The sequence below is a fragment of the Cyanistes caeruleus genome, chromosome 11 (genome assembly GCF_971803275.1).
Source record: "Cyanistes caeruleus chromosome 11, bCyaCae1.hap1.1, whole genome shotgun sequence".
NCBI lineage: Eukaryota > Metazoa > Chordata > Aves > Passeriformes > Paridae > Cyanistes > Cyanistes caeruleus.
This window is the reverse complement of record NC_141711.1, coordinates 18,220,999-18,245,140: the sequence shown is the minus strand read 5'-3', so window position 1 is coordinate 18,245,140 and position 24,142 is coordinate 18,220,999. Positions and strand designations below refer to the sequence as shown.

The following is a 24,142-nucleotide window of genomic DNA, read 5'->3' as shown; positions in this document are numbered from 1 at the left end:
TCATTTCAGTTCACTGCACTGCACTGCAAACACTTCACTGAATGAATGACCAGAATAATTAATCAAAACACTGGGGAGAAACACAACTCACACTGCAGGCAACAAACTTTACCTAAAAGTGACAGAGCTCAGCGCTTTTTAACCTGCTCTTTTCCAGCTGTCACACTGCAGCAGCACATGACCTTTCCTGCTGATTTTCCCCAGATCCAGCCTCACTCTGGGGGTGTGAGGGTGACCTTTCCCAGCCTGGTTCCTCCTGCTCTGAGCAGCCTGTATCGTGACAGAACTTGCCTGTCAGGATCTGCTTCAAACCTACAAATTTAGACCTGAGTGTGCATAAAAAATCATTCTGCCTCGCTCCTCCCGTGGCACTGAGGGGAAATGAGTTCCAGCCCACTTCCCACTGCCGGCACTGAGCCCCCAACAGCTCCCAGCCATCCATCAGGTCCTCCAGCCCAGCTGGGAGAAGAAAATGCAAGCTGAGAACGAGCCACAGAAGGGATATCTGTTCTTGCCCAACTCAATCATCACTGTTCTAACTTTTTTACAGAGAAATTCCTCCTGATGTCCAACCTGGCACAACCTGAGGCCATCCCCTCTCCTCCTGGACCCCCCTGGCTGTCCCCTCCTGTCAGGGAGCCAGGTCCCCCCTGATCCCCCTTTTCTCTGGGCTGAGCCCCTTCCCCAGCTCCCCCAGCCCCTCACAGGACTTGCTCTCATTACCTGCTCTCTTTACCCACTATTTTATGGCACTGCTGCTGGGGTTCTGAGGGGAAAAAAAATCCTTCTGCAATTAAATAATAAAATGCCAGCTTGTAAGCAAATGGCAAAAGAAGTCTGGAGAACATCAAGGAGCCAATCCACCACCTTTTGCTGGTGTAGAAGGGGAATTCTGCTCAGCTCCATCACTCAAAGACATTCAAGTGTCAGCATGAAACATTGTGCGTGTCACTTTCAAGCTTCTCGCTTTCACAGAAAACTTGCCCAAATATGCTCAGGAAAGTTTTTTTACCTTTGTTCTTTACATGCTCTGTGTTTCTCACCATTCAATATTTAATGATCTCTTGTAGGTTTGGCTCTTCTTTTTCCTTTGTAAGCCACACTCCTCTCCAGGGACTTCTAGCATGCTTGTTTTGTGCTTCCACATCCTGCTTTGATTTTTCTTTATCTCATGAACCTCTGTTCTCCAAGATTATGAAACTGGGGCTCGTGGTTGGGGGGATATTTTTGTTTACTGCCGGCTTTTCAGGAAATGTTTCGTTCCAAATTCTCCAAGATAAGTCACTGCTGTAAGGGTAACCTCATTAGCAGCTTTCATTAGCACAAAAATGCAAATGAGAGAACAGCAGCACCCCACCACTGCCCAAGTGTTGGAAATCCCCATTTTTCCCAAGGAGCACTCCCTACTCCAACCTTTCCATTGTCTATTCTTTAGCATTTTACCACTCCTGCAAAGGCCACTTTTCCCTCTCTCCACCCCTGTGCAGATTTCCCCTGGCCAAGGGAGGGGCCAGAAATATCCTCTTTCTCTTCCCATTCCCGTTCCCATTCCCATTCCTGTTCTTCTTCCCATTCCCATTCCCATTCCCATTCCCATTCCCATTCCCATTCCCGTTTCAGTTCCTCTTCCCATTCCCCTTCCTGTTCCCATTCCCGTTCCCATTCCCATTCCCATTCCCATTCCTGTTCCCATTCCCATTCCTTCTCATTCCTGTTCCCATTCCTGTTCCCATTCCCATTCCTGTTCCCATTCCCATTTCCGTTCCCGTTCCTGTTCCCACTCCCATTCCCGTTCCTGTTCCCATTCCCGCTCCCATTCCCATTCCCATTTCCATTCCCATTCCCGTTCCCATTCCCATTCCCATTCCCATTCCCATTCCCGTTCCCATTCCCGTTCCCATTCCCATTCCCACTCCCATTCCCGTTCCCATTCCCGTTCCCATTCCCATTCCTGCTCCCATTCCCATTCCCGTTCCCGTTCCCACCAGGTGATGCCGGCTGCCAGGATCCATCCCAGGGCACGTGTGCCAGCATCTCCTGGGGCCTGGAGTGAGCAGAGGGAGCAGGGAAGAGCCCATGGTACATTAACCAGGAAAGTTTGGGAGTGTAAAACTCACTGGGCTGTCAGAACGATGTTCCCGCGCCGCTCTGCGCAGCCCAGCTTTTTGTCAGGGCAAGTACAAATGCCACAACCGCCTAAGCCTTCAAAGCAGCCGGGGACATTCTTTTAGGGACTGATGGAAGCGAGGGGAGGAGGGAAGAGGAGGGAAATTCATCTCCCCTGAAATCCCTGCTGGGTCCATATGCTGAGAGCCGGGTGGCCGGCAGCCTGTGGCTCCTCTGCTGCGTCCCAGGGGTGAGCAGCCTCAGCCCTGACAGAGCAAACATTCCCTGTTTAACCCCACCTCACTCACACATCCTGGCCAGGCCCTGCCCTCACCTGGGAACATCCTGGTGCCTTTTCAAGGGGGGAAAATTGCAGGTTGTATGATTACATCAGAGCTCAGCCAGGCGTGTTTTAACTTCCCCGACACTTCGACAACTTGTCCTCATCTTGATCTGCTCAAGGACTTATTTCCTTATTTCCTTATTTCCATATTTCCTTATTTCCATATTTCCCACTGCCACCAGAGCAGCCCAGGGCTCCTGGAAAAGCCAAGCTCTCATTCCTTCAGCCCTGCACAAGCACAAAGCCACAAGCAGGACATGGTATCAGTATTTTTTCAAAAATAAACCCCACGGGTCCAGCTTCTGGTTCTGTTTTTCACAGGGGTCTTCCCCAGAACTTTGAATCTTCTTGTTTCACACAAAAAATCATCTCCACACACATCCCTCCAGGAAATCTTGTTAAATCCAGAGGATTTATGCCACCTGTTTGTGGCAAATACTAAATATTACTGCACACCTCCCACATTCAAGGGAATGTCCTTTCCAGAGACATCACTGGTGGCTGTGATGACTCAAATCAGCTCCTTTTTCCCTCCATCACTCTGAAAGGAGCATCAGGTTTTTCTGCAAAAGCAGCTATTTACCCACTCAAGCTGCCTAGCAGACTTAAGTAAAATGCACTGGTACCTTAGGATTTCAGCTTTTGTATTTTCCATCCATTTGCAGTGCTGCAGTTCTTTAGTGCCTGACTCCAAACTCCATGTGCAGGCTCAGCTGCTGCTTCCCCATCCTGCTCAGACACAGCAATTCCTCCCCAGGCCTGCAATCAAGGACACCTCACTGCCCCAGGCCTGAGAGATGGAAACAAAAGGGACTTGGGGGCAGCAAAGCTGCCCTAAATGACTTCATTCCCTGCAGCTGCAATTGGGAGATGAACCCCCAATGTGCAAATGGACCCAGCTTAGAAAAGTGTCAGACCTGGGACCCACTGGCCATTTTTGGGTGCAGCCCAAAATGTACCTGGAGACCCTTCAATAAATAGAAACTGCTTTTTATTCCCTTAATTCTGTCTGGCCTCTGTTTTTAGGTAGCCCCAAAAGGCATCAGCACCAACACCTGGCCCCTAAATTCAGTAATGAATTGTGACTCTGCAGCAGTTTTATTTTACACACAACATGCAAAATAAAACTGCTTTAGGAACTGCTGGGGTAATTTTTAACCTGGAGGCACCTGCTGGACTAAAGGGGCTGCGAGGAGATGATTTAAGAGTAATTAGCATTTCCTAATGACACATTAATGGGACAGATCTTTGTGATTTTATTTCCTAAGGCTCTCCAGACCCACACTGGGCACAGAAAGCAAAGCAGCAATGCCAAAAGCTCAGGGAGAAGCGTGGCTGTGTTTATGGGATGAGGTTCTCAACACCTTTCCCACCATGGGTGAAAAGTTTGGGTCTGGCCTTTGAAAAGAGAACAAAGGAGTGACCTGTTTTCCTTCTCCCAGGGCTGAGCACATCCCCATGGCAGCTCGATGGAAATTGTAATTATTCCAGAGCTAAGAATGGCAGCATTTATGATTAAAAATGAAAGCCAGTTTGATGCAGAAGAATGAGTATTAGGTCACTTTGTACTTCTCACTAATTATTACATCATGAATGGCTGATTTTATTTTTTAAAGGAGGCAAAACTACAAAGATTTCCTTATGCAAATATTTCCTAGCACTCTAGAAATTAATTAGAACAAAAATATTTTGAATAAATTATTGCAGATGACATACTTTTAAAAAGATTTATTCATGGCTAAAAAGAACCTTTGCTTTCTTTTCACTTGAAGAATCACAGATAAACATTTGATACACACCCTCATTTCAAAATTAAATATTGCTTCCATAAAATCAAACTGTTCAGGTATTTATTAGGATGGGCTGCCCTGGGAGGTGGTGGAATTTCCCTGGAAATGTAAAAAAATCCCTGGAAATATAAAAAAATTAAGTATATGTGGCACTTTGCACCGTGGTGGTTTTAGTCTGAAGGTTCTTTTTCAACCTTAATGATTTTCCTCTCTGCTTAATAATGAGGAGAATTATGAAAATGTTAATTAAAAAGGTATATTTTTAATTCCAAGAACTTTCTAACAAAGCACCACGTCCTTCTGGGATACAAAACATCTCAGAGAAAAGGGGCCATAGACAAATGCAGCTCCAGAGTGCAGAGAGGGAGGCAGGGCTGAATTTAGGAGCTTGTAAAAAAAAACCAAAAACTTGTCTCTTGAAACATGGAAAACTTCACCTGTGCCAAAGAGGGAGCAGGAATTCCAGTGGGCCTCCATCCAGAAATTCCCCCTCTCAGGGTAAGGCTGTTTTCTGTGCTAAGTGCAGAGGATCTGCTGCGTGGGCAGGTGATGACAGCAAAATCCAAACACAGGGGAGCAGCAGCTCCTCCAAAGCCTCCTGAGAAACAGAAAACCCAGGGAGGAGGAGGAGGAGGGGGGAAACCTGCTCCAGGATCCTCCTGGCTGGTGACAACACTGAGCAAATGTTACTCATTCCTGGAAAGAACCCTTTCCTCGAGAGCAGGCCATGTGGTTTGGGGTTCTTTGGGTGGATTTGTGAATGACTGAAGATCGCCTTGGATGTTTTCTCAACCCATCTTCCCAGGTGCAGATTTCTCTTCCCACGTGCAGATTTCTCACAGGGTTTGCCTCTAATGATTTCAGTTTGGGCATCTTTAAGAGTTTAGAACTCCTTGCTAGAGAACCTACCCTGATGGATGTTGTCCAAGGGGTAACACCCCTAAAAACATCAGTACAAGTGTGAGGGATGTGTGCAGGCAAGCTCTGTGTACCCAAAAACCCTTGGCCTGAAAGGAAAAAACACACTGGAAGTTCTTCTGCGTAAAACATGATCATCTTCACCAGCAGGGAGAGGCCTGAGGAGCTGGGATTTTTTGGCATTTTCTGTGTTAGTAACAAGCCATCAGTTCCATGCAGGGTTTGCAGAACCTCAGGGCTGCTCAGTCTGAACTTCTCCTGACCTGCCCACAGCTTTGTTTTACTTGGTTTAGCTGTGACAGCAATTTCTCTAAATGACCAGTTATCTATGGATAATCTGGTTTATTTTTGTTATCTTGGTGTGCTACAAACACAGTTTTATAGCAGTAATTCTATGTGAAAAGGGCTTTTTAATGACTGCAATGCAAAGATAAAATGCAGAGGAACACAGGCCTGGTGCAGCAGTGAGAACTGGAGCCACAGGAGGAGGAACACACACGTGGGATGGTAAAATCTGGGGCACCAGAGACCTCCAAGGCAATAAACAGCTCATCAATATTGAGAAATGCTAGAGAGGGACAAAACAAAACAAAAAGTTATTTAAAATATGTGAAAGGCACACGTAAATTCAGATGAACTGCGGAGCTGCAGTTCAGGGAAGAAGGAAAATAAAAATGTAAGGGCATGCTAGCAAATATGGAAAATTACCACAAATTTATCCTAGAGTGAAGCAGAAGAAATCATCACCTCCATCTAGGCTGCTAATGACCCCTGAATTCCATCACTGGGGTTTCAGTCATGCCAACACCACACTCTGGGCTGGATATTCAAGCTCTGAATCCCATTTACCCACAGACAGAATTTACAATGCAGCAGCTCCATCACTGCCCAGTTTCAGACCAAGGCCAGCTCCCCAGAGGTGTTGAATTCTCCAGGGAATCTTTGGGACTCCCTCCCCAGCTCACACCAAAGTGTGGTCACCCCAGCACACCACTGCAAACATCCCTTTCCTCAAAATGCAGGGAGAAAAGGACCAGAAATTCCTTCTTAATGGAAAATGAGGGTTGCCTGGAGCTTCTTATTTCAAAATGTATGCTGGCCCTAAACAGGATTAAAGCTCAGAATTAATCTGGGGGGGTAGGAATTTAGGAAAATAGAGATTTTTTTTTCCCATCTCCTGCAGAAGCTGAGTGAATCCATTTCCCATAAAGTGTGTTCAACTGGCCCCTGCAGCAGCACACTGACTTCACTAGTCTGTCTCAGAGCCCTCTTGTTTTGCCTACCAATCAGGATAATCACCCTGTCATATGAGCTTTGCAGCTGGCACAAATTGGAGGTCTTGGGAAGCAGCTGGAGATGAAAACCAAACCCCACAAGAGCTTCCTTGGAGTCTGTGCCTCCATCAGTTCTGTCCTGGAGTTGAAAACAAGTCCAAAAGGTGGAGAATTTCCATGTTCTCCTGATTTCTCCTTGCCATAGGCCGCTGCACCCATCCCAGGCTCTGCAGGGGAGCAGAGAGTTGAGCTCAGATATTTCCTGGGATATTCAGATATTTTCCTCTGTCAGTCCTGTATCAGCTCCCCCAGCCCTTTCTGCCTGGCTGAGAGCAGGAGCTGAGGAACCTGCTGAGGCAGGGCCTGGAATCAGCTCCTGCAGCACCTCTGGACTCTGGGATCTGAGAGATTTAAAGGCATTTCCCACAAGATTTTTGCTGCAGCTTTTCTCAGATGCACAAGTTCAAAGTCACAATCTGTGTGGAGAGCAGAGAGGGAAAGAAAACACCAAAAAAATTTCCCCTCACAGAAAACACCATTTTTTCTAGAAACCTGTTCAGCAGTACTTTTGAGGTGGCAATGGCTCCACTACTCCCCCTGAAACTGCTCAAGAGATAAATTCCATTCATTTCCCTCTATCTGAAATAAATCTTGGTTTGAAATTCACATTCACACACAGGAAGGCAGAGATTACTTCAAAATGTCCATGAACTCTATGAAAATCTGAAAAATTTAAACTCCCAAAAAATACAAACCAAGCCAGGGAAGTCTAAGACTCCTCTGCTCTTCCCTGTAACTTGCAGTAACTTCCCATGGAAAATTCTCAGTTTCTGGTGACCTGGTGCAAGGGCACAGGAAGGAAACCGTGTGACTCTTCTATAAAACTCCACTGGTTTTATACTTACCATTCATTTATTTCACAAACATTTCTCTGTGTTTGCAAATATTTGCCCATGACAAAGCGCATTTCCATTGCAGCCGGGCTGTGAAATAAAATTTGTGGAAAATAACTTCACAAAGCATCGCCTGGCACCTGCAGCTCAGGTCCCAGGACTGAAAGAACTCTTCCCTTTCCTCACATCACACAGGCTGGGTTTGTTTATCCTGGGCAGCAAGAGTGGGAAAAAACATTAATTTTCTGCTCAGGTTGCTGCTCTGCAAATCCCCAACACCAGAATTCTGCCCTGCTGTCGTCTGTGGGCCTGCTCATGGCAGAGCTGAGCACAAACTCAGGTTTCCTCATCGCCAGAATTTGTCTGGATGGTAAAAGGAAAATAATTGGGTTGTTTCATAGAAGCTCAGCAGAAGTGAGACCACGGAGATAAACATTAAATAGCACAGCCTTCCAAACTAAAGTGAAATTTCCTGAAATGTTCCCAGAAAGCTCCAGGAGAAGATGGATATTTCCCATCTGACTCTGAGGGATGATAAATTCCAGGCTGCTGGGATCAGGCAGTCACACGTGGAGTTTATAAAACCTTCTGATCTCCAGCTTGTGCTCATGTCTTTGATTTTAAACCAAATTGTTCTATTTTTCCCAGCAACCCTTTTGTTTTAGGTAGATTTGCCTTAATATGGCAATGTGACATGTATATAAAATAAATAAATGCAGATTTAATTAATCCAAGATGAGTTTATGAACAGAGCAGATCACACTTTTTAGCTCTTATTATTTGATCAGCCAACTTAATCTCAAAGAACAACACTTGCAGCTTCTTGCTGCATCTCCTTTCATCTTTCTTTTTTTTATTATTTTTAATCACAAGCCTTTTGTGTTTTATAACCTCTTCTGCCAAGTAAATCATGAATACTTTGAAGGGTAATTTCATATATTTCCTTACAATCTCTTCTCCCCCCCGTTCCCATTTTGCTGCTGATTTCCCCCTTCACCTCTCGGCAAAATCCAAAACCCAGCGACAGGAATTTTTGTTGTCACAAAAGAATATTCTTCAGAAAGCATTTCAGAGGAAAATCGAAGTGTTCTTCACCTTCCAAGCCTTCTGGCATGGAGCTGACATCACACACACGAGGTTCTTCGCTCAGACGAGCCTCCGAGCAATCCAGCAGCGTCGCCAGCAAAGATTAAGGACACACCAAGGTCGAAAGAAAGGACAAAAAAAAACCCAAATAAAATACTAACAGCCAGGCTCGCTCTGTTAAAGTATTTAAATGCAGACAAACAATCCCCAAACCTGGAGAAAAATAAGATATATCTGGATAGTCTCAGATTCAGGATGCCCTCTGAGAAAAATTTTTGGTGCTTAATTATTTAAACTGCAAAAGGAGGTTTAGATAAAGCAGAGTATGACATCACCCAGCTAAATCTTTTAATGATATCAACTTCAACTTTAACAACAACTATATTTAACAGAGCACACTGGGGATTAAAGTGATTTACTGAAGTTATTTCTGAAAATACACTGGTTGACATTAAATCTAAATTGTTTATATGTAAATCTGGCGGAAAAAGAAACTTTAACAAGCGAGGTTTGCAACATGAGACGTTGATAAAATTGGATGTCACGTCAGAGCTTTCAGATGGCCCAGAGTTAGCGGCTCTGTGCCCTTCTGCAGGTGCTGCTGCCTGGATTTATCTTGGGATAACGGGATGGGCACAGGAATCTCTCAGAGGGCAAAGAAAAACACCCAGGTAGAGCCCTCCAGGAACGGCAGCTGGGTACAACAGCCTTGGTTCCACTGATGCCTCAGGATTTCAGCTTTTCTATTTTAAAAGTCCTGTACTGCTCTAGTGCCTAACTCTAAACTGCACAGACAGTGTTTGTTACTGCCCTCAGGTTTTATTCAGACACAATCCCTCTCTAGGCCTGGATCTCAGGGATACCTCAGTGCCCCAGGCCCCAAAAAGTCTGACCAAAAGTGAGTTGTGGGGAGCAAACTGGGGCTGAATGACTTCATTGCCTGCAGCTGGAATTGGAGGATGAAGCCCGATCTGGAACTGGAGCAAACTGGTAATTGTGTGAGAAACTGGTGCCCATTGTCCGTGCTGGCTGCAGCCTCTGGGAGGCTTTGGCTGCCCGAGGTGTGCCTGGGGAAGGCCTTCAATAAATGCCCACTTTATTCCTTCCCCTTGCCTGGCCTCTGCTCTGGGCAGCCCCTCCAGGCCCTGCATTCTGCACACAAATCCTTGCTTCCCAAAACTCCAACCCTGCCTGAGCTCAGGGCTCCAAGTGAACCCCAAGAGCCAACCCAAAATCTGGGCAGTTCCTGTCCTGGTCCACCTCCCTCTCCTCTGCCCTCACGCCCAAACATCTGTTTGGTCTCCTCCTAAATCCTTAAATTGCACCAAAATTCCAGGTAAGAACTCCACACCATTGTGTTTTCCCCTCAGCAATTCCCAAATCAAATGGTTCCCATCAGCGAGAATTCCCTGGTTTCAAAGCTCTGCAGGGAAAAGCTGTGTGAGGGAGAGGGGGAAATGTCTCAGCACTGGCTCCTGGTGAGATCCTGCCCTGGTGCTCTCCCTGCAAAGGGAAGGCTTTGGAGTGGAAGGAGTTCCTCATCTCCCACCCTTCTCCTGCCCAGTCCTCCAGCACCAAAGCAGAGCTCAGGATGCCTCAAAACAACCTAAATTTAGGGTGTAGCTAACATCCTAATCCTCCTTTCCCTGCAATTGCTGGACATTGTCTGCAGTGTTGAAATTCCAGTTCCCTCCCCAAAAAACAATCCAAAAAGACCCCAATGCGGGCAGCTCCAGCACCTGTCTTCTCAGGATGTTGAGCTTTGTACAAAATTATATCCTTTGAAAGGTTTTGGTGTGGATTTTGCCCTATTTTGGGGTGATCCACCCAAACACAGGCACTGGCCTCTCTGCTGAGAGCTCTTCCAAGCTCCTCACAAAAGGCAGCACAGGGCTTTCCACAGGTGAAGACAAATTCCAGCCCTGGAGGGACCTGCAGCTGCTGGAGGCACCAGAGGAGGCTCCAGGGGGAGCAGAGGGATGGAGCAGCTCTGCTGGGAGAGCTGGGATTGTTCACCTGGAAAAGAGAAGTTTTGGGGTGCCCAAATCGTGGCCTTGCAGGGCCTGAAGGGGCTGCAGGAAAGGTGGAGAGAGACAATTGACAGGGGATGGAGGGACAGGAGCCAGGGAATGGCTCCCAGTGCCAGAGGGCAGGGTTGGATGGGATTTGGGCAGGATTGGATGGGATTTGGGCAGGAATTGTTCCCTGTGAGGGTGGGAGGCCCTGGCACAGGTGCCCAGAGCAGCTGTGGATGCCTCTGGAACCCTGGCAGTGCCCAAGGCCAGGCTGGACAGGGCTGGGAGCTCCTGGGACAGTGAGAGGTGTCCCTGCCATGGCAGGGGTGCCACTGGATGGGCTTTGAGGTCCCTCCCAACCCCAAACCATCCTGTGGTTCCATGAAAATAACGTGCAGCTCCCCTGTGCAATTGCAGGGCTACTCCAGACCCACTGGGAAAAATAAAATCTGTATTCTGACAATTCCTAGCAGGCAAAGGAGAAGTGGGGCTGATGCCACGGGCTGGGGAAATGTTTGATCTCAGCACTAGGTCATCCTGCTTTGTGCCCAGCCAGAGCTAATTGTTAATCTGCTCAGTGCTCCCTCCCAGCCTCTGTCAGCACCAAGAGTCCTGCATGCAAATAAATATTCTGGGCAGCCTCCTCTCCCACCTCCTGTTTCTGCCTCTTGCAGGGGAGCACCTGAATTTCAGCTCCTGCATTCCAAAAGGAAATGAATTTCAAAGAGCTTTGCTTTATGGACTCACTGCCCACAGAGTTTGATGCTAAAAATCCATTTTATACCCATTCCTGCAGAGTTTTTCAGGCAACCAGTGTCGTTCTGTGCAATCAGAGGCCAACTTAAAGCCACTGTTTCTGCTTACACTTGTAGAATAAAAGTTGAAGGGGAATTTTATGCTTCGAGTGTGGTCTGGATGGTCTCAGCTGTGATTCTACAGTTAAAGTTAACTGGTAATAAAGAGCCTGGAACAGATACTTTCCCTGGCTTTCCACCTAAAATTCCTGAGGGGTGAGCCAGGTTTTTGCTGTGCCCACAGAATCTGGCAGGGTGACACACCACCCCTCTTTTTGGTACTTGACACAAGCCAGAAGAGAGTGATGAAGATAACTTCATGAAATCCAGACCCCCAGTCCTGACTGAAACGTGGGATTTGTTAACCAGGTCCATCTCCTGTCATACCTGAGTACATCATCCCACTTCTTGGTGGGAGGGATCTCCTCCCTTTGTTACCCAATTCATTCCAGACTTTGCAGGGTTCAGCCCAAGCAACCTAACCTTTTCCATTCCATCACCCAGCATTTCCTCCAGTGCATTCTCGCATTTTATTCACTCTGGGAACCCTAAATTTTTATGATTTCCAGGTGCCCAACCTCCTTTATCACAGCAATTCATCAGCTGGGTGCATCCTGCTTAGAGAGAGACAGAGATAAGTCACTTGTTTGGGAAAGAAAGAAATGCAGAAGAGCTTCAGCAAAAGATTCCCTGGCTCGGTCCTAAAAGGAGCACTAAGGGCCACATCTATTCCCTCTCCCTTCTCTTCCCCTGCTGCTGTTTCCCTGCAAAGGTTGCTCCCCTCCAGTTGCCAGGCAACATTCCTGTCTCACATGCTCTGCATCCCCCCAAAAAAAAAGGGAAAAAAAAAAGATCCTGCAGGGGCAAAATTATGCTGACAAGTCGGGAGCGTAAACTTTTTGCTGCGCTCCCTCCCCTCTGTGCCGTGCTCAGCGCCTTTCACAGCACATTAAATCTCAGCTCTGCTCTCTCCAGAGCAGCACAGACCTCGGGAAACCAGAGCACACTCAGGATGGGCTGGGGAAAAAGCCCTGGACAGGAGAGAGTTCTCAGTTCAGATCCCTTCCCGCTGCAAGTGCTGAAATTCCCCTGGAACCAGCGCGGGATGCAGTAAATCCTGCACGTGCCTCGCTAATCCAGGACAGGTTAGAGACACACACAGCTTTGTGTGTTCTGCAGCAATGGCAAATCCATTTTCTTTACTTTTCCTATTAGCAAAGGCTTTAAAATTTGACCATAAAGCAGAACTCCTCCAGGCTGCAATTTATTCCTAATGTAAGGTCGTAGTGCTGCCTGAACTCTCTCTCTCTCTCTCCTGTTTTCCACCCACACAGACCATGAACATCTTAAAGAAATAATAAAAAATACAATTCACTTCAGCTATTCAGCAAATTGGAAGTAAACCTCTTTATATGCTCGTCTGTTCCTGTGTAATCCAATTATTCGAGGGGAATCTCACAGGACTACACTTGGAAAAAAAGAAATAAGTTTACAACTTCATATGTAGAGATGTGTTTGTTTAGGAAAAAGCCAGCTGCACTGCTCTGCTTTCCTTCAGCAATACTGATTCCCAATTTTTAGGTTCACACCTCACTCCCGACCCTCAGGACTTCCTGGAAACCAGCACAGTGCCAAGCTTCCTTTAAAAGTACCACAAAATGCGATGTATTTCTGTGCTTTGTGTCACACCAGTGCTGATCCCTTTGGCAGAATTATTCTCCTTGCTCTCAGACCCCAGTTTGGGAACAGGCTGGAGCCTGGCTCCAGTTTGCCATCAGTAAAACACATGGAGACCTTTGAGTCCCTCCTTGATTCAAATTGTTCAGCACAGAGGATGACTGTGGCTGCTACAGCAGCTCCATTTCCATCAGATCATACATATTTGCCATCCAAACTATCTGTTAAAATGTCAAACTTGGTGGCAGGTTTCTGCCAAATAAAAAAAATATGGGATTCAAATAAGAAAATATCTCATTTCAGAACGAAGCCAACTGAGCATCTCCAGAAACAAAGACCCAAAGACAAATTTACCTAATTCAAGCTGCAATATCCTAAGGAAATGATGAGATTTTCAAATTTTCTGGGATTTCAAGGTGAGGCAGTCATGGCTGAGTGAAATTTTGAGTTTTTGGCTCTGAATTATTTCCTGGAAGAGAGCAGGAGAGGGCAGTGCTGTCAGCCTGGGTGCCTGTGACACCACAAGGGTCAGACAAAATCACTGATGTGGATTCCAGAACCAAACCCTGTCCCACACTCTGAGCCCTTTCCTGCCATGGCACATTTCTGTCCCCCTGACCCTTCCTACAATTACCAAATCTCTCCAACCCTAAAGCAAGACCCAGCCCCACTAAAGTCATGAAGGAACAGGATGTTCAAACCTTCCCCTCTGTAAATGCATCAGCAGGGACCTGTGGGTATTTTGGGGTTGAAGATATCAGGAGTTCACCTCTCCCAGCATCACTTTGTCTCAGGGTCTTTTTCAGTCCAAAATTCCCCAAAACCAAGCCCCAAGCCCAGGTATCCTCCCTGGATTTCCACTCCATGAGACCTTCAGCAATCCCTGTGCTTTTCTTGGTCCATTCACAACCAAACCCTCTGTGACAGGACAGGCTCACACCTTGTGGCACGGTGACATTGTCACATCAAAGCAGGGGGAAATATCACCTTGCACTGGTTCACAGCACTGAAAAACACCAATCCCAGAAAACTCTGCTGTGCAATTCCAATTTCAGCATTGAAAAATAGAACAAACAACGGGGGGAAAATATCAGAGACAGGTTTAGAGTGTTTTGGCCACAGTCATAAAATGAATATATTTTGTTCTAAGCTGTGGGCAGCGGGCTCAGCCTGCAGGTCCAGAGAAACATTGAATTCTGCAGTGGTTATTGTCCTTCAGCAGCACACTGCTGAGCCTCACCTGCCCATCCAGAGAGAGGGCAATACAAATCTCACTCCAGAGAGAGGGAATTGGCATCCAGCTCAGAGCCTCGTGGGTAAAATTGGTGTTTGCAGGGGGAAAAAGGTGTTTTCACAGGCACACAGGGGTGCAGAGCATTGTGCAGCCTGCTTTGAACGCTCCTTGAAAGCATCCAAAGGCTCAGTGATGAACAAAGACCTTCAGAGTTAATTTGAGGCTGTTAGAGGATTAGTGGCTTTAGGTTGGGAGAGCTGAGAAATACACAAAAAGAAGGTTTTGAGGGGGTGAAAGTGTTCTCTTAAACCTGCCACCCATATCAGCCTAACAAAATATTCCAGTGTGTCAGAACTACGCTCTCAAATCAAATTAGAGAGACCTGTTCCTCACACAGACCAAAAATATTGGTTTGTTCCTAATGTTTTTTCAGTTATTAATGTAAAGTACAGCACTGTAAGGGCTTTATTAACTTTATTTCAGTCAGATTCAACATCATTTTTATTTTTTATTCTATATTATTTGCGTCATGTTCGGATTCCGTATAATTTATATGTTTTTGTTATTAGAATTTTACAATTACTTTTAGGTTAAATGTTATTAATTTAATTTATAAATTTAATTAATTTACATTTTATTAATTGTTATTGATTTTGTTATTACTATATTTATTTATATATTATGTATTTATTAATTGTTATTAATTATTGTTATTGATTATTGTTATTAATTTATCTTTTTTGGGGTGTTTTTTATTTTAGTGGGGTGTGGGGTTGGGATAGGAGAAATAGAACATTTGATGGTTAGGTTGATGGCTGGGTATTGACATTTTTTGTTAATTATAGTATTTTTGTTTGTTTTCACAAAATTTAAATTTGTTAGTTCATTTCTTTTGTTACTTTATCTTTTGTAATATATAACTTACATTACAGATTACTCTTAAGGTTAAATTTACTGAGGTGTATACTGGGAATTTTTTTATGTTTTCAATCATTTATTAAGTATACCTAGGCTTTTGGGTAAAGATAATTTTATGAATGAGTTTGGGATTTATTTTTTTTTAACTGGGGAAGAAATCCACACTGACTTCTTCAGCGACTTTCTTATGTGTAATGCAGCACCGAAAAATAAATGAGAAGGCAAAACAGCTGCTAAATTCCAGAATTTGGAATGAAGCCATTCCAAATTCCAGAGGTGAAGCCATCCCAAATTCCAGAGGTGAAGCCATTCCAAATTCCAGAGGTGGAGCCATTCCCACAAGACCTTTTTAGGAGGGCTCACCTTTTGTAAGAACCACACCAGAGATAAATCATCCCCACCCCCATCTCTGCACACACATTTTACAGAGGAAAGGAGTCGAGGCAGGAAGCATCTTCCACCTGAGATTCCATTCCAAAACAATTAAAGGAAGGCACCTGGACTTAAATATGGAACTGCCTTCTCTGCTGCCTTCTGTCCCAGTCAGTTTTGACCATATTTTCTTAGCAAAGCATCCCTTGTGCCCAAAATCCTCACTGTGTGATGGGAGCTGGAAGTCCCCATGGCCAAAAATCAAGAGCCCAAAAGGGACAGGAGGACACTGGAACCCAGCAGAACCCAAAAGGGACAGGAGGACACTGGAACCCACCAAAGCCCAAAAGGGACAGGAGGACACTGGAACCCAGCAGAGCCCAAAAGGGACAGGACACCCAGCAGAACCCAAAAGGGACAGGAGGACACCCAGCAGAGCCCAAAAGGGACAGGAGGACACCCAGCAGAGCCCAAAAGGGACAGGACACCCAGCAGAACCCAAAAGGGACAGGAGGACACCCAGCAGAGCCCACTTCTGCATTTTTCTCACTGCAAACAGCAGCAGGAAATCTCCAGGAGCCCAGAGCAGGGATGTGAGGAGCTGCACTTGGAGGGAATTGCTGGACTCAGACAATCTCAGTGCAGCTCCAGCAGGGATTTATCTGGATTCTCCCCATAGCTCTGAGCAGCTAGAGGCTAACTCTCATTAAATGCTCGTGTTTCACATTAATTACTTCATGTAATCAAGGAAATCTGTGCTCCCATGGAATTATTCCATTGGCTTGAACAAAACCAGGTGCATGTTGCACGTGGGGAGGGCTTTCCTCAGGTTCCTCCAAGCATTTACTCTTCATTTTATTCTGTGAGGCTGCTGTGTTCATTAATGGCTTTAGTGCATTGCACAGGGGCAGGGGGTGAGAAACTGTGTGTGCTTTTATATTTATATTAAATATTATATCTTTCATATAATAATATAATATATTTTTAAAATATATTTTATTTAATAATATAATATATAATTATATATTTATATTTTTATTTATATTTAATTCTAGTATAATATATTATATATTATAATAGAATTATTATCTTATTATATATACATTATAATAGAATTATTTATATATATAATATATTATCTTTTATATATATAATATACATACTATAATACAATTATTATCTATTAGAGATAAAATTAAAATTATTAATAATTTTAATTATTAATATAAGACAATATATAAATGAATAATAATATAATTATAATTATTAGATATATAATTACAATTATATCTCTAATAATTATTAGAAATAGAATTACAATTATCTTAAATAATTGTATTATATAATTATATTAAATAATTGTATTATATAAATATATTATATAATTGTATTATATTAGAAATATAATTACAATTATAATTCTATTTATAATATTATAATAGTATATCTAATATATATATATTATATTCTCATATTTCTTTGTATTTTTTAAAATTAAAAAGACATCTCTCACCTCCTAGGGACTGTCAAGTGATGAATTCAGACAAGAAAACCCAAAAAGTCTCCCAACAAATGCTGCCTACAGGTGAATGCCCCGAAACAACAAGGGGGGGTGAAAATGGGCTAAAATTAATTAAAGCTTGGAACATTGGCCAAGACAATTAGCAGCCCAAACACTCCCTGGCCTCTGGCAGAGGGCTGCAGGGAGAGCTGAGGGAGCCCAGCCAGGGCTGGAGCTCTCCTCCACCCCCTGATGCCACGTGGGGTGACACCAGTTATTGGCACAGGGTGGCATTTCCCACCAAGGGAGCCGTGGAAAGGTCACATCCCATTGATGCAATTTATACCAGGACATGTCCAGCCCTTAAAAACACCGATATTCTGCTATTTACTCCAAGTTCAGCTCCACTGATGCACCCACCTGGCAGGTCTGACACCACAGGAGCTCCAGGAATTCATCCCAGAGGAGATTATTCCAGCATTTTCTTCCTTCTTCAGTGGTTTTTGCTATATTTGAATATTTATTTGAAAAATATTTGAAAATATTTCAAATATTTGAAACTACCGTATATCCCCTATTCCCAGAGCATTTCCCAAAGTGAGGCCAGCTATTGCCTAGGACTGCCACTTACAAAAGCCTCCTCTTACCTCAAATAAGATAAGCTCCTGATTTTGCTTTGTATTGACCTGGAAAATATTCAGATAAGTAATTCCTAGCCTAAATGTTGTGTGTTTTCATTCAGCTTTTCAATATTGGTCAATTAAAACCCCCTCTGTACAGATCCAGTTCTCTTGGTGGGATGTTGCTTTCCAAAACTGAACAACTTGAAACACTTAAAAGTGGGTGAAATCAGTATATTTTTAGTACTGTTATTCATCCAAAATTTAACAAAACATAACTGATCAGCAGCAGCAATTATGCCTTAATATGCAAATGAGAGAACTGTAGAATGTCAATCCAAGCCCTTTATGCACAGAAATATCCACCAAGTTTTTTATTGTTAATTATTTCATTTGTCAATGAACACCCTGAATTCCTCTTTTGACACTTTTCATGTTCTCCTGTGAGCTCCACAGCAGTTTTTTCTCAGCTTAACCCCTTTCATTGATCAGCTAATTTCAGTTTCTCTCTCTGATTCTGTCAGCTGAGGATTTTATCTGTATAATGGATTAAATAATAAAGCCAAGAAGTTGTGTGGTTTATATTTAGATAAAGATATATTTAATATTTAGACAGCAGCCAAGAAGAAACTCTTGGTTTAGAAACCAAGAGCTGGATAACTCAAAATAAAGGACTGACACGTCAATATGCATTAAATTGCAACTTAATTCATAGATTTGTGTTGTTAAATGCTCACCACACATCTCCAGGTTCAAGTGCTTGATGTATTTAGAGTTGAAACAGCAAATCTAAAGCCACATGGAAGTGAGGCAGGGTGATGAGGAGAGCCATTCTCCAGGCAGCTGAAATCCAGAGGCAGCCTTTTCCTTTTTATTGTCTTTTTTGGTTTTTTTTTTCCTTTGATGTCTAAATATGCCCTGGTTTGAACCCTTGAAGGCTGCCAGGGAAGGGCTCTGCAGTTTCCCACCAGCCCAAGGAGACGTGAAGAAAGTGGCATGTGCCACTTTGAGGGGACACTCTGGGACAGCCAGGGCTGGGCACTCAGCACACAGGAGGAGCAGCCTGGCAGCTCCAGCAAAACCAGACTTGACAACACTTCTTTCCTCCTGACCTCTCTGCCCTGCCCTGCTCTGGCACTGACATCCCACCAACAGAAGAGAGAAAATTAATTTTTTTTAATTAAATTAATTATTATTTAAATCATAATTATAATTTCTATATTAGTTTAATATCTATAACTTCTTGTTAATATTATTATTTTATTATAGTTTAATTAAAATTTAATTTTTTTATTTAAAATTTATCATTTTAAAAAAAAAAACAAAACACAAGCAAACAAAAACAAAAACTGCCTCTGCAAAGACATTGATTGGGAAGATGCAGCTTCACCAACAGGTGGACAGGAGTTTTTGCTGCTGTGGTGAGGTTCTGATTTGATTTGGCACAAAATCACTTGCAGATCAAGCAAAGGTGACACAACCTTTCATTCTCCCTCGTGTTTGGCCGTGTCCAGAAACTGCAGCCACAGCTTGTCCTGGTGGCCACACACGGCTCCAGTGAGAAATAAAACACATTCTCCACCTCTTCCTCCACATTCTCTTCCTCTTCAGCCTTATCTGAATCTTCCTTCCATTCAGGCTCAGTCTCACCTGGTAGCAACAATAATTTAGGAGAGAAATGACAGATTTATCTTTACAAAGAAGCTGTGGGTCTGCTGGTAGATAAAACTAGCATTGAGAGATATAAAATAATGGGAAGGATTCCACTGATTAATGAATGGAAAAAAAAACCATATTTGCCTTTACAAACAAACTGTAGATTTTCTGGTAATTGAAATTAGATGTTGAGAGATGAAAAAAACAATGGGGAAAACCCATAAATTCTATAGGAATTAAAAATGAAGAGGGAGGGTTATACATTAGAGGAGAATTGTAAGTATCAGGCATTCTGCAAAGTCTGTACCTCTCAAATACCTCAGGCAATGGGGAAAGAGAGAGGGAAATCAGGATAAAAAGGAGGCTGCGTCCACCAAAAAAATTTGAGAGACCCCAGGGGAATGCCCCATGGCCTCTCCCTTTTTCTGAATAATGTAAAAGGACTCCCGTGTCTCCTTTTTGGATATAAACCTCTGGAGTTTGGGGATTAATTTTCCTGACATCTACAAAACCTGGGGTTGCTGCATGGTCCAGCTGTGCACACAAACTCTGCCTTTTCCAGTCCCGCTGTCTCATTTTGGGCAGAGCTCACGTGCAGACAGCTGCAGTGACCCAGGGTGGGCACAGGACACTGTGAAAGGCTGATGCCACCACTGCCCCCTGCTCCAGCTTCAGGAAGGGTTTTTGGGCTCACAGAGGATTCTTGCAGCCTCTCAGGACTCAGGAGAATCTGTGACACCTGACAGAGCTGACACTGACGTGCACACGTGGCTTCCAAACCGGCTGCTGTCCCCAAAATGACACACCAAATCCATGCTGAAGGCAGATGACTTTAAAAGCCAGGACAGATTTATCCCTAAGTATTGATTTTATATGTATTTATATTTCAAATAAATGCATTTTAAATACCAACTCTTGTCTGGATTCCTCTGGTTTGTGTGTTACCTTGTCTTTGAACTCTCTTCTGCACTGCTCTTGCTTAGCTCAGTGCTGGGAGTTGACCTTTTATTGCAATGAGAAACAAGGCCTTGGGCAAGGCAAGTACAAAATAAATGGACCAAAGTAAAATCTGATGGATTGCTTGAGTTATAACATCAAACTGCTAATGCAGACGTTATTCTTCATAAATCACTTCACTTTCTTTAACTTCCTCCGTGTAAGAGCAGCCTTTAGATCTCAGAGCATAATATTCACCGATGATTAACACTAATTAAATGTAATCCCAGCCTTCCCCTTTTAAGGGCTGGTTTAGTCCTTCCAGAGGAGCTGGGAAAGTGTTAAGTTCTCATCTTCAAATAGATCCATGTCCTTCTTCTGTGACCCCAGAAAACAACCTGGAGCTACATGGAGCTGCTGTGCGTGCCTGGCCCAGCTACAGAGACAGCAGCGCTGGGGAATGCTGCTAAGCACACAGCTCCCCTCAAAAGGGCAGAGATAAAAATGCTAAAAGTGGTTCTTCCAGTGGATCCCTTTCTGAGCCAGTGAATAAAAGCCATCCTGGTGATAAATCTCTATTGCAGGGTTGTGCCAGATCGGATGTTTGGGCTTAATTTCATTCTTGAGGTGGTTTCCCAAAGGTGGTGGGGCTGGCAGGAGAGAGGGCAGTGTGGCAGTGCCCAAAGAGAACACCCAGCTCCTTCCTAAATCCATCCAGCTCCTTCCTAAATCCACCCAGCTCCTTCCTAAATCCATCCAGCTCCTTCCTAGATCCATCCAGCTCCTTCCTAAATGCACCCAGCTCCTTCCTAAATCCATCCAGCTCCTTCCTAAATCCACCCAGCTCCTTCCTAAATCCATCCAGCTCCTTCCTAGATCCATCCAGCTCCTTCCTAAATGCACCCAGCTCCTTCCTAAATCCATCCAGCTCCTTCCTAAATCCACCAAGCTCCTTCCTAAATCCATCCAGCTCCTTCCCAAATCCATCCAGCTCCTTCCTAAATCCACCCAGCTCCTTCCTAGATCCATCCAGCTCCTTCCTAGATCCATCCAGCTCCTTCCTAAATCCACCCAGCTCCTTCCCAAATCCATCCAGCTCCTTCCTAAATCCACCCAGCTCCTTCCTAGATCCATCCAGCTCCTTCCTAGATCCATCCAGCTCCTTCCTAAATCCACCCAGCTCCTTCCCAAATCCATCCAGCTCCTTCCTAAATCCACCCAGCTCCTTCCCAGATCCATCCAGCTCCTTCCCAGATCCATCCAGCTCCTTCCTAGATGCACCCAGCTCCTTCCTAAATGCACCCAGCTCCTTCCTGCACTGATGCTAAAGCTGTGGGAGCAGGGGAAAGTCCTTTCCCTGCTGACAGATTCACATCAGCCAACTCCTCTCCATCTTCTGTGCTTTTCCTAATTTATGGAAGGGAGGACAGGATTTATGTCACTTTTAACACGTTTTACAGAGGGTACCAAGCAACTCCCTGCAGACAATTCAGACTTTTAGAGGGTTTCTACAGGAGCATCCTCCAGGTCATATCCTGAAAAAGCGATTTTGGTCATGCTGAAAAAGGAGCATCAGACAGGAATCTACAGAAAATGTATTTCTCCAGAGGAATCTCTGCTCAGTTCCCTTTGCAGAGATGGACTTTGAGCCCCCTCAAAGGATCAGAGCAGCTCCCTTTGCAGCCAGCAGGATTTCCCAGCTGGGAAGTGCAAGAATCAGCTCTGTAACACATCCAGCGCTGCAAGACTGCATCTCCTTCATCCCAGCAGAGACAGGCTTGAAGAATTTTAATAACTTTAATAACTTAATCCACTCCATGAGTCTGTAAGAGCTCAGGCATTACTAGCCCTGATTTCTCCCTGCACACACTGACCAGGATCCTGCAGTTTTCCTCTGATGCCACAGAGAATCTCACAATTCTGTGTTCTGAACAGCTTGGGTTGATTCCTGTCCCACAGAACAGAAATGTTTGGGGTCTGGCACAAGCAGCTGCAGAACTATGGGCAAACAGGCAGAGTCTTTTTAGGGCCACTGGAATAGCCACAGTTTGTACAAGGACCAACCCCTCACCTTCCATTGCTTCTCATCCTTCTGGAGAGGTCACTCAGCCTTCAGCCAGTGCCTTCTGCTTCTGCACTGAGCATCACCAGCTTTGGACCCATCCTCAGCCTTAAACAGGAGGCCTCTGCAGCCCCAGAGCCCTGAAAATCATCATTTACACACCCATAATAATGAGTGATAATCATCATTTACATACTCATAGTAATGAGTGATAATAATCATTTACACACTCATAATAGTGATAATAATCATTTACACACATAAAAATGAGTGATAATCATCATTTACACCCATCATAATGAGTGATAATCATCATTTACGCACCCATAATAATGAGTGATAATCATCATTTACACACTCAATAATGAGTGATAATCATCATTAACACCCTCATAATAGTGATAATCATTATTTACACACCCATAATAATGAGTGATAATAATCATTTACACACTCATAATAATGAGTGATAATCATCATTTACAGCTCATAATAGTGAGTGATAATCATCATTTACACACCCATAATAATGAGTGATAATCATTATTTACACACTCATAATAATGAGTGATAATAATCATTTACACACTCAATAATGAGTGATAATCATCATTAACACCCTCATAATAATGAGTGATAATCATTGTTTACACACTCATAATAATGAGTGATAATCATTATTTACACACCCATAATAATGAGTGATAATCATTATTTACACACTCATAATAACGAGTGATAATAATCATTTACACACTCATAATAATGAGTGATAATCATCATTAACACCTCATAATAGTGAGTGATAATCATCATTTACACCTCATAATAGTGAGTGATAATCATTATTTACACACCCATAATAATGAGTGATAATAATCATTTACACACTCAATAATGAGTGATAATCATCATTAACACCCTCATAATAATGAGTGATAATCATTGTTTACACACCCATAATAATGAGTGATAAGCATCATTTACACACTCAATAATAATGAGTGATAATAATCATTTACACACTCATAATAATGAGTGATAATAATCATTTACACACTCAATAATGAGTGTTAATCATCATTTACACACCCATAATAATGAGTGATAAGCATCATTTACACACCCATAATAATGAGTGATAATCATTATTTACACACCCATAATAATGAGTGATAAGCATCATTTACACACTCATAATAGTGAGTGATAATCATCATTTACACACTCAATAATGAGTGATAATCATCATTTACACACTCATCCTAATGAGTGATAATAATTATTTACCCACTCATAAAAATGAATGATAATCATCATTTACTCTCACTGAACCTATCCCAGGTAGCAGAAACCAGGGAAGGTAATTGCAGCATCAGAACTGTTTCTCCTCCAGATTTCCTCTGAACAACAAAGCCACGAATTACCTCATTAAATCTTTCCTCAATGCCTAGATTAGGGTTTTGGCAGCCCATGTTTGGTTCACTGGCCCAAGTGACCCCTTTGTCCAGCACACAACTTCTTGCTGGTCATCCTGTTATCACCTCCAGGTGTGAACACTGAGAAGAGAAAGTGAGAAAGCACTGTTGAACCACAGAGAAAAGAAATTCTAATGAAGTGGTTGAAAACAAAATTGGATCCATTCTGTTCTGGCCAAAAATCAAACAAAATTCCCTAATTATATTTAAATCAGTTTATCTCTCTTTTGCTCACCACAAACCAAGAGGCACATGAATAAAACTAAAGCATTCTCCCAGGTGGGTATAGATAACTTCATTCCAAAATTTTGAGGGATTGAACTGACAAAACAAACCAGCAAAAAAATATTGAAAAGCTTGGAAATCAATTTGGGGAAATAACTCAAATAACTGGATGCTTGCTTACAGGTGCAGATCAATAAAACCTAAAATAACTGATTTACAGCAGCTTTGAATTATTAGCTGCTGC

At 43.5% G+C, this 24,142-nt stretch overlaps 1 long non-coding RNA gene across 1 annotated transcript; it reads right to left on the bottom strand.

Moving 5' to 3' along the window:
- Positions 1 to 17,805: 17,805 nt before the first annotated feature.
- On the bottom strand, positions 17,806 to 23,709 carry LOC147651051 (uncharacterized). Its single transcript, XR_015274973.1, has 3 exons — positions 23,623 to 23,709; positions 22,205 to 22,335; positions 17,806 to 19,191 (listed from the first exon to the last, which is right to left on the bottom strand). It is a non-coding gene; the product is annotated as an uncharacterized LOC147651051 (long non-coding RNA).
- Between the last annotated feature and the right edge of the window lie 433 nt (positions 23,710 to 24,142).